The sequence below is a fragment of the Octopus sinensis genome, linkage group LG1, assembly GCF_006345805.1.
Source record: "Octopus sinensis linkage group LG1, ASM634580v1, whole genome shotgun sequence".
Classification (NCBI taxonomy): Eukaryota; Metazoa; Mollusca; class Cephalopoda; order Octopoda; family Octopodidae; genus Octopus; species Octopus sinensis.
In genome coordinates, this window is record NC_042997.1 from 130432214 (window position 1) to 130447213 (window position 15000).

Below are 15000 nucleotides of genomic sequence, written 5' to 3' on the forward strand. Positions count from 1 at the left end.
GTCTCCCAGTAAACAAGGAATGGTTCTGAGGAAGCAGCACCTACTTTCAGGAGGTTCCTACCTGAAGTCACTTTTGATATCGCCTCCATTTCCTGTTGTTATTTCTTAATTTTGTGCTTGTGTTGTAAGAGACACATATTTCTCTTGGCATTGTTTGTTTGTTGATTGTTCTGTAGCTGTTAGCACTCTCGCATTCATACAAATATTATGATGTACTGAGACACACAGACATACAGATATATGTTGCTCATATCTATGTATATACATATTGCCTATAGTTGATTTACACACACACACATGCACTGATACAATCATAAATACATACAACCTATTCACGCTGCATATTGTACATAAATAGACATACTATTTACATATTATATACATATCTCTACATATATAAATGGCAAAATGTCTGTCTGTCTGTGTGTGTATCCATTATACAAATCCACAATTTTTCAGTTAGAGGGTTTGCACTCTCTACGGTCATTCAAAACCGTCCAAGGGTGGTCATGCATATCTTTACACTTCCCTAGTCACCCCGCAAAGCCATTAAAAAATCAATAGAAGTGAGTTTTTTGTGAATTTTCTATCCAAAACCCAATCAAAATGCCCGAAACTTGATATGCCAATTGAATGCCAGCTAGCTGTATGTGATTGGTCGGAGATTTGGACAGTACTCACGTGTATGTGCGCACGCACACCGCTGTATATGCATGCACTAGCGTGCATATACATTCACGGGTCATAGTGCTAGTTTTTATATATAGTACATTCAGTCTATAAATATATGTATACAGAAATACTATGTACATTCATGTGTGTGTGAACAGTTATGCTACATGGCAATGAAACATGGGCTGTGACAGCCGAGGACATGCATAGGCAAGAAAGAAATGAAGCCAGTATGCTTCACTGGATGTGCAATGCCAGTGTGCATGTTCGACAGAGAGTAAGTATCTTGAAAGAAAAGTTGGGAATAAGAGGCATCAGATGTGGTGTGCAAGAAAGGCGACTGCACTGGTATGGTCATGTGATGTGTATAGACAAGGACAGCTGTGTAAAGAAGTGCTGATCTCTAACTATGAAGGGAACCTGTGGTAGAGGCAGTACCAGGAAGACATGGGATGCGATGGTGAAGCATGATCTTTGAACTTTGGGCTTCACAGAGGCAATGACTAGTGACCAAGACCTTTGGCAATATGCTGTGCTTGAGAAGACCCATCAGGCCAAGTGAAATCGTAGTTGTGGATGATGCTGGTATCATGTAACTGGCACCCATGCTGGTGGCATGTAAAAAGCACCTTTCGAGTGTTGGGCCTCATGGAGGCAATGACCAAGATCTTTGGCATTATGTCATGCTTGAGACGAAGACCCACCAAGCCAAGAAAATTGCAGTCATGGCAGATACTGGTGTCACACAAATGGCACCCATGCCAGTGGCATGTAAAAGCACACATTACACTCTCAAAATGGTCGGCATTAGGAAGGACATCCAGCCATAGAAACCATGCCAAATCAGACTGGAGTCTGATGCGGCCTTCCATTTTGCAAGCCCTGGTCAAACCATCCAACCCATGGACAACAGACGTTAAATGATGATGATGATACTATATACATTTTTTAAATGTATATAATACTTACAGCCTATACATGCTACATATATATAAATATGTAAACATTACTATATACATAGAACTGGCAGTCTATCAGTTACGACGAGGATTCAAGTTGATCTGATCAACAGAACAGCCTGCTCTTGAAATTGAGATGTCAGAGTCATAATCAGTTTGTAAGGATTGGTTCTTCATTGATTGCCACTATGTAAAGATGAAGGAACAATGATTGAAGTTGTGAAGAAAATATTTATTTACCATTATATCGAATATACCTTGCCTTGTTGGGCAGGTGATAAAATCCTAGCATATGCGAAGTAAAGTTAGATGTGGTAGATTTTCCTTGTATAGTTTTTTGTACACATTTTCTTTGCCGTAATCCACAGATAGCAGTAGAATAATGTTGTAAGAGAACAGAATTAGAGCTAGTGAAGGCTGTTGGGTTGTGGGAAGATGTCTCATAGCTGCTGACAGTAAATTTCATTTCCCCCTTTGACCAGTCTTTAGTAGCTGCCATACTTGTGACTATGATTCTAGCGCTCCGTTCCCTAACTGATAGTAGCTGTCTTTGACTTGAGTTGTCATTCATTAACTAACTGATTGAGTTGTCAAGAGCTGACTAACGGATTTTTGCTTGGGGTTCTTGTTTTATAACTATCCAGAAGGATAGAAATATCATTGAGAGCAATAGATTTAGTTGGTGGTCTTGTTATCTTAATTCTAGCTTTTGGTGAAATAGAAGAGGTTAGAAAGGTCAAGTGGTGAAGACATTATTTTGGCCTAGCTAAAGCAATCTGGCAAATGTAAAACTGCTGTCACAGAAAAACTATTGTTCCACCATGAGAAAAGTTGTTGAAGTGTTAATTTAAATTTGGCTATGGTGGATCAAAACCACTTCATGCCTGCAAGATCCACTACATATATATATACATATGTATGTATACATACTATATGAATATTTTGAAATGGTTTCTTTTTTTTTGTCAGAGAAAGAAAGAACTATTCTCAAACTAGGGACCTAGTCCCAAGTGCTATGAACATTATAAGCTCTGCTAAATGCCTTCATGTACACAAAGATTGGATGGTATGTGTGTATATGTGTGTGTGTGTGTGTGTGCATGTGCATGTGCATGTGTGCATGCGTGTGTGTGTGTGTGTGTCCATGTGTGTATGTGTGATATATATACATTTCCTTCTTTTAGAACTGACAAACTCAGTATGCAACCAGTAATTTATTTATCAACCCACAGAAAAGATGACAGCGAAATTGACATTGGTGGGATTTGAACCCAGAGCTCAGAGATCTGAAATGATTAATATAAAGCAATCTATCTGACATTGAAGAGAAATCTTAGACCTTTTGCTTCAGTTCTTGGCAATGTTACATATGTAAGGTCACCTTGAGAGAATGTCAGAGATTGGCTGGTATAGCTTTGTGGCTATTTTTCGAAGGACTTTTTTTGCATTTTCTATGTAGAAGAAATGTGAATTGTCTGACTCTGTGTATGAGTGTGTGTGTGTATGTGCATGTGTTTTGTGTGGTGCATGTTTGTGTTTTATGCACATGTGCATATGTGCATGTCTGTATGTATGTGTCACATGTTCATCATGGGTATGCATGCATGTGTGCGCATACTTGTTTGTGCATATGTTTATGTGTGTGTGTGTGCATTGTGTGTGTGTGTGTGTGTGTGTGTGTGTGTTTGTGTGTGTTGCGTTTGAGTGCTATGTGCTGTCAAAAGAAGTTACTCATGGCAGAAGGTTGAGCTGTTGAGGTTTACTCACAACAAAGTAACAGACGATGACAGGGATTTATGTGTTTTTGTGTAACAGACACATCCAACCCATGCTAGCATGTAAAACGGACACTAACAGTCGTAGTGGTGTTGATGTTGTTGTTGTTGTCAGTGGTGGTGGTGGTGGTAGTGGTGGTGGTGGTGGCAGTGGTGCTTGTAGGGGTAGTGCTGCTGCTGCTGATGATGATGATGATGAAGATGATGATGATGATGATGATGATGATGATGATGATGATGATAGTAATGTCAATAATGATGTTGGCAATAATGACGATATTTGCATATATATATGTATTGCTATATATGCTTTTTTGCAAGACTGTAAAGTTGATAAATATCTTCGTCTGATATGATATCAATATCTAACTTTTAAAGTGCTGTGTGATCCAGACAGCTAAAACACACAAGAAAATGTCACCAAATGATTAGGTAGCTGGATATATCATTTAATGGATACTAGAGTTTCAGCTAAGAAACGACACCAACCTCATATTTCCTTGTTTTGTCTACACTATTGTTATTTACATTTACCCACTGACAAGCATTGAGCAACTTACTCTAAATACATTATAGAAATCTGACCTTGTCTGGAATATTCTACCGATCACTCTCTGGTTTTCTAATCTCAAGAGAAGTAAGAAATCTAAATAAAAGTCTTGAATTTCTAAAATGTTAAAATAATGGAAGAAAAGAGAATAAATATTAAAAGTGCTGACTGAACAGCAAACCATAAGCATTTAATGACCATGTTTCATGCTGGCATGGGAAGGACAGTTTGACAGGATCTAATGTGTTCAAGACTGCACCATGCTCTTGCTTCGGTTTTGGTAGGTTTCTACAGCTGGAAGCTGTTCCTAATGCCAACCACTTTACGGCATGAAATGGACACTTTTTCCATGCCACCTTCACTATTGAAGTCACTATGCAGCTCTTAGGGCCTTGAGTTCTGGGAGTGGTGGTGGTGGTAGCTTCATGTCTGGTCATGCTGTGTCATGCTGTGTCACACTGATTCTGTCTAAAATATGTTATGGGTATGCATGCTAATTCAATGAACAAGTATGGTAGAAATGTTAGCAAACACCGGGCGAAATGTGTAGCCGTATTTCGTCTGCCGTTACATTCTGAGTTCAAATTCTGGAGACCTCTCCAGTGGTAACGTGCCCTTCCATGTGGCCTGACCCGAACGCTAGAAATAGCAGATGCTTTTCCCCTACCTTGACAAAGCGCTCACACATCCAGCTCTGTCGGCTATCCCCAATCGAAAAGGCCCAATACTCCCCTGCTTGCATGCACGTCACTCCTGCCCCTTCCTCTTCTGGTCAGCCCCAAGTTCTGGTCAGCTCCCCAGCTGCTGACGTCATCCCACAATACTCAGCATACAACTGGAATATGTTGATTCCAAGACATGCAAGTACTATCTCTGAAGTGGATATATTGTTGAATTTTAATTCTTTCAATGACAGAGGAATTGCAAAATTCATAAGTTATAATCCGCTGTGCTATTTTCCCAAATATATCATACCTTTAATCTGGTAGAGGACCATTCTACACATTCCAATTGGTAATGGTCTATCACATAGACTTCTGGAGACAGTTGAGCATGTGAAACTTTTCTTTATTGTCCATTCTGTTTGTGAATACCTCTATGTTCTGGCAATGATTGTTCTTGCTGTTGTTGTTGTTATTTAGTTTCAACTCAATTCAATCATGTTAACCACATAACAATGTTAACTAGATTGATCATATTATCACACTACCATAACCACTGTTAACTACTTTTACCAATTTTACAAATTAAAAAGAAAGCCTAGTGGAGCCAGTCTCATCAGAAAATGGAATTAAGATACACAGCATTCAACAACACCGCAATCAGCAACATAGACGCTGCACTAAAGACCTTCAACAAAGTAATTATATGTAATTTCCAAAATACATATCCCACAAGGCTACATAAAAGGACAACTCCAATAACACAACACAGATAGCCACACTGATTAAAATTATGGACAATATGATCCGTGCATCGAGGGGCTTGTAGCTTGCTTACAAACCACATGGTTTCGGGTTCAGTCCCACTGCGTGGCATCTTGGGCAAGTGTCTTCTACTATAGCCTTGGGCCGACCAAAGCCTTGTGAGTGGATTTGGTAGACGGAAACTGAAAGAAGCCCGTCGTATATATGTATATATATATATGTGTGTGTGTGTGTGTGTATGTTTGTGTGTCTGTTTGTCCCACCAACATTGCTTGACAACCGATGTTGGTGTGTTTATGTCCCTGTAACTTAGTGGTTCGGCAAAAGAGACCGATAGAATACGTACTAGGCTTACAAAGAATAAGTCCTGGGGTCGATTTGCTCAACTAAAGGCGATGCTCCAGCATGGCCGCAGTCACATGACTGAAACAAGTAAAAGAGTAGTGTAAAAAGAGTAAAGAGAGTAATGCTGCAAAACAACAGAAATAAATTTCATTAAACAGCTAAGCAAGGAAATAACCAGGAAAATAAATTAACAGGAAAACTGAAAACTGGGAAAGTATTTATATGCGACATAGACCATAAAATAAACAAATAAAACACAACATAGAGGAGCACTTTGTGGTGCATCTGAGCACTGTATACAATAATTTCACCATTATTATTATTATTATTATTATTATTATTATTATTATTATTATTATTATTATTATAATATATCATCAATAACAATGACAATAATGCCAACAGCTACCACGCAACAACCCATCTCAAAATTACAACTGCAAATTATATATCCACACATTGCTTGAAAATAGGCCGTCAAAAGTCATACAAACAACAAAGGAACTCAAAATGAAGAATTCTACATAGAATTTTGGTTCCTCTCTTCCATTAAATAGTCAAATAGCAATGAAATTTTAGCTGCAAAAGCTTGAAAGAATTGCAAACGTACAACTAAAATACCTAGGGCCTGAAGGAATCACATCCCTTCACCATTCTCCAGATAGTATGCATCTATTCCAACCCTACCTAGAAAAACCTGGCTCCATGACAACAAGCTTGAAGTAGCAAATACCAAATCTACCATTTCCCTTCTGATCAGGAACACCAGAAAACATCAAATACCACCAACTAATAGTTGAATAATGAATATACAGAAGACAAATGTATTAGATGTGGCATACAATGCCTCTTCAGTGTTAACAGCACAAATAGTCATATAGTTAGATACATAGATCCTGTTGCCAGGAAAACAAAATGACATACACATATATTTAAAGCACTCATAGGCACAAGATTTAACCTACAGAAAGAAACACATGGTTCTGGGTTCAGTCCCACTGCATGGCACCTTGGGCAAGTGTCTTCTACTATAGCCTCAGGCCGACCAGACAGATTTGGTAGACAGAAACTGAAAGAAGCCCGTCGTATATATATATATATATGCATATGTATGTGTGCGTGTATATGTTTGTGTGTCTGTATTTGTCCCCCCAACATCACTTGACAAGTGATGCTGGTGTGTTTACGACCCCGTAACTTAGCGCTTCGGCAAAAAGAAACCAATAGAATAAGTCCTGGAGTTGATTTGCTCGACTAAAGGTGGTGCTCCAGCATGGCCACAGTCAAATTACTGAAACAAGTAAAAGAGTAAAAAAAAGATCGCTCTGTCGGTTACGACAACGAGGGTCCCAGCTGATATTTTCGACGGAACAGCTTGCTCGTGAAATTAACGTGCAAGTGACTGAGCACTCCACAGACACATGTACCCCTAATGTAGTTCTCAGGGAGATTCAGCGTGACACAGAGTGTGACAAGGCCGGCCCTTTGAAATACAGGTACAACTCATTTTTGCCAGCTGAGTGGACTGGAGCAACATGAAATAAAGTGTCTTGCTCAAGGACACAATGCATCACCAAAAATTGAACTCACGACCTTACAACTGTGAGCCGAATGCCCTAACCACTAAGCCACATGCCTTCACAGTAAAAGAGTAAATAGTGTACAAACAATACATTAGATCCATCATAAAGTATTCTGATCCTGTCCCCCAGTCTATTCATAATAACCTACAACACAGTACAAACAACATAAAAAAGCATATTTAACTTCATTATATGTTGTACACAGACCACCCTGTTTAGTCACCTGCACAATGGTCAGATTGAACTAAGAACCATGTGTTTGAAAAGCGATCTTCTTAGGCACACAGTGATGCCTTCACTCATGAAATTTTGTCCCAATTTTCTAAAGTTCTAATATTCAGAAACTAAATTTTCTCTTATCCCAACCCTTATCTTTCTGCATTGCTGATTAATACATCTTCTGTTTAGTAAGTCAAGCATATTAACATCTTTTAAGAAATCTTTCTCAATTCACTTTTTATACATTTATTTTGTTAGGTCTACAATTCTGCCTTATTTGAGTGAAAATAATATATATCAGCTGTACTTAGGATAAGGTTTCCAGGAAAGGAATGTTATTCCTTGAAAAGTAATCCTTTAAAGCATCTTTTATTTATCAAGAATTCCTACTAATTAATTGGAAGTAGTTTACAAATTGTCTGTCCATACTGACGCCAAAAAGATTCACTTTATGCTTAAGTAGACATGATGTGTGATGTTTGTGGTTTGTGAGGCTAGTAGCAGTGAAAGGCCAATGTATGTAATAGATATGGAAGAATTAGATCAGGGGAAGAAAAGATGTTAAATTAAAACAGAACCAACTGTATCAGATTATGTAAGTGTTGTAGGGAAAACTATACACCCTTTCCCACATGACAAAGTAGGAAAGGGTGTACCGTAAAGTTAGGCAGTCAGTCATTATAGGAAGTCAGTAGTAGTTGAGTCATTGTATGAGTTCTCAGTTAGAGTCAGTGCTAGTTACGTGATATATACGAGTTCAAGTTACCGCCAAGGTAGATGTTTCAGAGTCATTGTCTTGCAGAGCTATCAGCAATAGCATAATTGACGAGTCAAAGATAATGAGACACGGAAGTCACAACACAATAGTGGCAGCAAGAATATTACAGCGCCGACAATAATATACAAGTGGATGAGGATTCACATGATGACAGTGGTGACGAGAATATAAGCAATTCAAGTGGACAACATGAAAAAAACAATCTTTTTTCACAAGAAAATAATTCATGTGGATGACGTTGAAATATTTTTCATGTGGAGAAATTAAAATCCCAACAGAGGAGGAGTTACAAACATTTTTGTTGTATATATTTTACGAAAAATCCGTAAAATTATGGAAAATTTGTTAGAGGGTTTAGATGAGTTACAAAACAGCAACAACAACAACTCAAAGAACAACAACTGTTACTGCAACAAATGCTACAACAAATGAAGCTGGTACCAAAACCAGAAAATAGGTTTTCGCCAGACCATGTAACAAATTTAATAAATGAATTTAAATATGACCCAGAAGAAGGAGTCACTTTTGAGGCATATTACCAAAGATTTGAACAAATTTTCGAAAAAGAATGCCAAGACTGGATGGATGAAATGAAAACATCTAAATCTGAGGAAACTGGCAATGATAGAGCATAAGAAATACTGTAACTTTATATTGCCTAAAAAAGTTTGACATAAATTTCATGGACACAATTGACATTTTATGTAGGACGCTTAGTGAAAAAACATGTTCAACACACATTGAAAGTGTTTGAACATGGAGAAAAGCAATGACGAAGACTTTACCACATATACAGGTTGAGTGAACAGAGAGTGCGAGAGATTTATACTGGATAACCAATCTCCAGACTCGTTCAAGTGCCTGATTTTTGCTCAGAGACTTATTGTTAAAAAGGATGAAGAAATCAGAATGAAAATTCTCACAATGCTGGAAATGAGCCATGATATAATTTTCTAGAAACTGCCAAAAAAAGTGTGATATGATATTAAAAGTAAGGCACAACACAGAAGAAATCCAATGCAGAGATTGTTTACAGATAAAACCAGTGTGGAAGAGTAAAAAAATGGATATAGTTCTTCAGAAAATACACGACATATATATCAGGAGATGAATCCATGAATGGCATGTGGTCGTAGGCACCTGAGAAAAGAGTGTCTGTTCAAAAAGTGAAGAGCTTTTGTTGCGGAAACACAAGACACACTAAATTGCACTGCAGAACTAAGATGATGAAAAATAGGACCAGACAAGAAAAAATAAACAGTTTGTCATCAGAGAAAATAGTTTGTACAACAAACAGAAAATTCATCAAGATGAGAATTGAAACCACTGGTGACAAAATGCAATTAGACACGGATAGTGACATCACTATCTTAAATGAAGAAACATGACAGCAAATCGATAAGCTGAAATTATTTAAATCAAAAGAAGTAGAATCTGGTGTTACAGGAAAGAAAGGATCTTTTCTTTTTGAACAGCAGATGTCAACACAATTTCTAGTTCACTAAACACTTTTAAACTTCATATACTGGTAGAATGTGTTTATAAAACATCATTTTCTCTTGGTTTTATTGAGAAAATTCTATAGTTTGTAAGACATTTCATCTGAAAATCTGAGCATTTCGGCAATTTTAACCAATCGATTACCTCCATTCAACTAAAATCATTTGCTGCGTCTAAAACTGAGATAACATCCTGTAACTAACCCTAAACCTCCCCCTAACCCTAACCCTAACCCTAATTTTTTTTTCTTAATTGTTAAATTAATTTAATTCCATTGCTTTAGTTTTTTTTTACACGTGTAACAATTAAATTAATTTAACGATTAAGAAAAAAAAAATTTAGGGTTAGGGTTAGGGTTAGGGGGGAGGTTTAGGATTAGTTACAGGATGTCGTCTCAGTTTTAGATGCAGCAAATGATTTTAGCTCGAAAGAGAGCATAGGATTGGTTAAAATTCGAAAAATTAAACTATGTTAAACAAACAAATTACAATTTTCTCAAGAAAGCCAAGAGAAAAAAATGTTTTATTTTGACACATTCTACCAGTATACGAAGTTTTAAAGTGTTTAGTTAACTAGAAATTGTCTGCTGTTCAAAAGGAAAAGATCCAAAAGAAATTTCATTGTCGAATGTATTTGCAATGCAACTTTTGGAGGTAAAACGAAAACGACAATCATTTATTCGTTGAAAAAATCACTAAACCTATCTGCCACAGTATGCATGGCGTTATTTAAAATGTGGGATACCTCCATTAGTGATTTCTGTGAAAATGTAGTCGGCATGGTTAAAAGTTTGAATGAAGTCGAACAACTGAGACAAAAAATTTTAAAATTGTTTCCAAATGTTTTTTTTTTTGAAAGATTAGGCTATTGCACAAAAACAAAAGTGAGGATCACAGCTAAGAGTGTGTGTGGACTTTTCAGCTGGATTAACAGACTGTTTACTCAAACACAACTATCCATTATCAAGCCCAGAAGTGATCTCAAAACTAAATGGAGGAAAAATTTTCTCAAAGTTAGATTCTTAGAGGTCTATCTGCAGATACAGGTAGAGGAAGATTGTGCACACTTTTTAACAATCAACACACACCGTAGATTATATAAATTCAAGCAGTTTCCTTTTGGAGTAAAAGTGGCACTTGCCATATTCCAACAAGTGATGGACACAATGTTAAATGATTGTGACTTTGCTATCGCTTATCTTAATGATATTTTGATAAAGAGCGAATCAGCGGAGCAACACTTTGAACATATAAAAAAAAAATAGTCAGAAAAATAAATTAATACGGGTTTAGACTAACAGAGGAAAAGTGTGAGTTTTTATGAAAAATATCAAATATTTAGGTCAAGTAATTGACGAAATGGGATGAAGGCCAGACCCATCAAGGGCAATGGCAATACAGAATATGCCTTCTCTAACGAACATCAAATTGTTACAAGCATTTTTAGGCTTGGTAAACTATTATCGAGTATATATTCCGAACATACACAACACAAGGGCTCCACTAAACAATCTGTTAATAAAGAAGCCAAATGATTTTGGTCAGAAAAATGCTGGAAAGCATTTGAGGGACTAAATCATTTCCAATCTGGCTGTATGACGCATTTCAGGTACCAACAACATTATAGGTGGTTGAACCCATGTGTACAAGTGGAAGAAAAAGGAAGAACACAAAGTTCCTACAAATAGATATCAAAAAGAAAAAATATTAAGTTGAAAAAAAAAACACACACTTAAAAGGGAGGAGGAGTAAATAAAGTAAAATAAATTTACTTGCTTCTCAAAGAAAAAAAAGGACTATAAGGGGAGATGTTGTAGTGAAAATGGTACACCCTTTCCCACGTGACAAAGTGGTATGATAGCCACTATAAAGTCAGACAGTCAGTTGTTGTAGGAGGTAAGTAGTAGTAGTAGTGTCATTGTACGAGTTCTCAGGTGGAGTCAGTGTCAGTTACATGATATACACAAGTTCAAGTTACCATCAAGGTAGACGTTTCAAAGTCATTGTCTTGTGGAGCTATCAGCAATAACATACTTGGTGAGTGGAAAATAATAAGAAGCAAAATACTGTCACAACATAATAGTGGTGAGAAGAATATTACAGTGCCAACAACAGTATACAAATGGACGAGGATTCGCATTATAACAGTAACTGTATGTGAATACATTTCAACTTGGCTGCAAATATAAGTGGATAGTTAAATCTATTATGGTTATTTTATAAACCATAAAATGTATAGTGAAACACTCATATGATTATAAACATTGTGGTCTACGTTGTGTGTTGCACTTTAAGCAGTTATGATTAAGATGGCATAGTTAGGAAGTTTGCTTCACAATTATGTATTGGGTTGTCAGAAACATTAGTTCATTTTTTTTCCCTGTTTGGCACTCCATTGTCATATGCCTGAAAAGAGGTAAAATTTATTTGAATTTCAAAAACGATAAAAAAAAGTTGTAAAGAAAGCATAGAGCTATAGAAGAAAAGTGAGATAAAAACCATAAAACACTACTCTTTTACTTGTTTCAGCCTTTTGATTGCAGCCATGCTGGAGCACCGCCTTTAGTCAAGCAAGTCAACCCAGGACTTATTCTTTAGAAGCCTAGTACTTATTTTATCGGTCTCTTTTGCTGAACTGCTAAGTTACGGTGACGTAAACACACCAGCATCAGTTGTCAAATGATGTTGGGGGACAAACACAGACACACAAACATATACACACACACACACATATATATATATACATATATACAACGGGCTTCTTTCAGTTTCCATCTACCAAATCCACTCACAAGGCTTTGGTTGGCTCGAGGCTATAGTAGAAGACACTTGCCCAAGGTGCCACGCAGTGGGAATGAACCCAGAACCATGTGGTTTGTAAGCAAGCTACTTACCACACGATAAAAAATAATTTGGCAAATATTAAAATGAATGGTAAAACTTTATTTGATAACCTAAACTATCCCACAAGCATAAATGATTTAGCTGTGGAGATGCAGAGATTAGAGCTCATCTTCCTACAAAGCTCAGACTTCTACAGTTTTCTCATGTTGCACAGTATTTTCTGGGTAATTGTTTTTCTGGTCTTGAGGTTCCTTAACAAGGATAAGATCCAGGCACCAAGTTAACACAAGTTCTCTCCAGCCTGAATGTCTTTCTGCTTCTGTTGCTCAAGACTGTTTTGAGGTTATTGGTGTTGAAGATCAGGACCTTAGTATTCTTGATTTACTTTGAGTTTGTATAGTGATAACAGAAAAATGTTATTGAGAAGAAAAAAGATAAATACAGTTTATTCAATATGAAATGTAAACTTGAGATACATGTTCAGAAATGATGACAGTTATATAAACAACTCATGTAAATGGTTGTATAGTTTATGTGTGTAAGGAAACTGATAGCAGTGTAAAATTTAGTGGTTAGAAATACAAAAATACACCACATTTAAGAGAAGTTTACATGAACTATTATTCAATTCTGCATTAACTTTGCCAGCTACCAAACATAAAAAAAGAAAAGAAGCAGACAGAAACTAAACACTACACTCTAAGCAAATGCTTTGATAATCATACAGTGAGCCAATTACAGGTCCATTGCAACAATGCTATATTTTTCCCAAATGCTTGACACAAATAAGAAAAATCTTAAAATGCATTCTTACTGTATAACATTTCCCCTCTCCCTTTTTCTTCCTTGTGTCATCTTCTTCTTCAGTCATTCAATTATCATGGCTCTGTATAACCACAGGCTTTAACCAGAGACAGAATATTGACAGAACTGAGAATTGTAGAGTCAGTTTTAGGGAAGGTAAACTTGTACAACTGATTGTTGCTACTATCACTATTATTGTTTAACCCTTATACATTAGATGCATGGTTCAGTGGTTACAGCATTGGGCTCACAATCATGAGGTAGTAAGTTTGATTCCCAGACTGGGCTGTGTGTTGTGTTCTTGAGCAAGAAACTTCATTTTACGTTGTTCCAGTTCACTCAGCTGTAGAAATGAGTTGGAATGTCACTAGTGCCAAGCTGTATTGGCATTTGCCTTCCCCTTGGATAACATTGGTGGCATGGAGAGGAGAGGCTGGTATGCATGGGTGACTGCTGGTCTTTCATAAACAACCTTGTCCAGACTTGCACCTCAGAGGGTAATTTTCTAGGTGCAATCCCATGGTCATTCATGACTGAAAGCGGTCTTTACCATTTCCAAGAGACTGAATGAAATATAATCCAGTCGTGTCAATTTCATTTTTTCTGAGATTATCTAGGGCTACATAATCTAAGTGTCCTCTTAATTTAGATAGGGTGGATTTGAAGGACATTTTGCTGCTATTTATAGCAGGTTCAGTGACTTTATAATGACTCCTTGTTGACTTTAGTCCTACCTGGTAAATCTTCTAACTGGTAGGTCTAAACAGATGTTCTATGTCTGACATAAGTCTAACTTATTAGTCTAACTAGATAATCTAACTAGTGTCTCTGTAGGTTGTTGTTAATTAATCATAGGTCAAGTCTAATTGAACAAACTTATAGATCAATTCCAGCCATGACCCTCCTATAGAAGCTACCCTGTTGGTTCAGTAGTGTTTAATTGGTAACTAGTGTCTTACTAGGATCATGAGATTGTGTCAACAGGAAATTATTTCTGTCATGTCATGGAATTTGAAATGAAAATTAGTTCCATTACGACATTCTGTCCATAATGGCTGCAGATTAACTGACATAACTATGCAATTTATAGCCCTGTGATATATCAGAATTATTGCAGGAAGAGGGAAGAGGGATGAGTTGAAAGAGGCATGGGATTAAAGAGGACAGAGAAGAGAGGAAAGATACAAGCTGGAGTGTTATTCTTTTTGTATATTTTCTTATGTATTTAGAAATACAATTTTTTCTAAATCTCTGATAGCGAGACATTCAGTAATCTCTCTCTATATAAAGCTGAAGTTGTCTGTGTATGGCAGGTTTGGTAGCCTTCAACTAACACTATCTCCTCCGAGACCTTGCGGCGCAAGTTGACCAAAATTGAGAGTGTGATAGAAGAAGGCCTGCTCTTCCTTCCATAGAAGAAAAATTTCAAATCGGACCATGTTAACACCAAAAATTATTTACATCAAAAAGCTGCTTTTTTTCTATGAAAATCCCTATTTTTTAACGATTTTTTGACTGCTGTGTCGTCATTTTTCGGTGTATTTC

General features: G+C 36.8%; 1 protein-coding gene across 3 annotated transcripts in view; it reads left to right on the forward strand.

Moving 5' to 3' along the window:
- Nucleotides 1-15000, forward strand: part of LOC115214963 (sushi, von Willebrand factor type A, EGF and pentraxin domain-containing protein 1) — a 226501-nt gene that overhangs the window by 65018 nt on the left and 146483 nt on the right. The gene's annotated exons all lie outside the window — the stretch shown is intronic.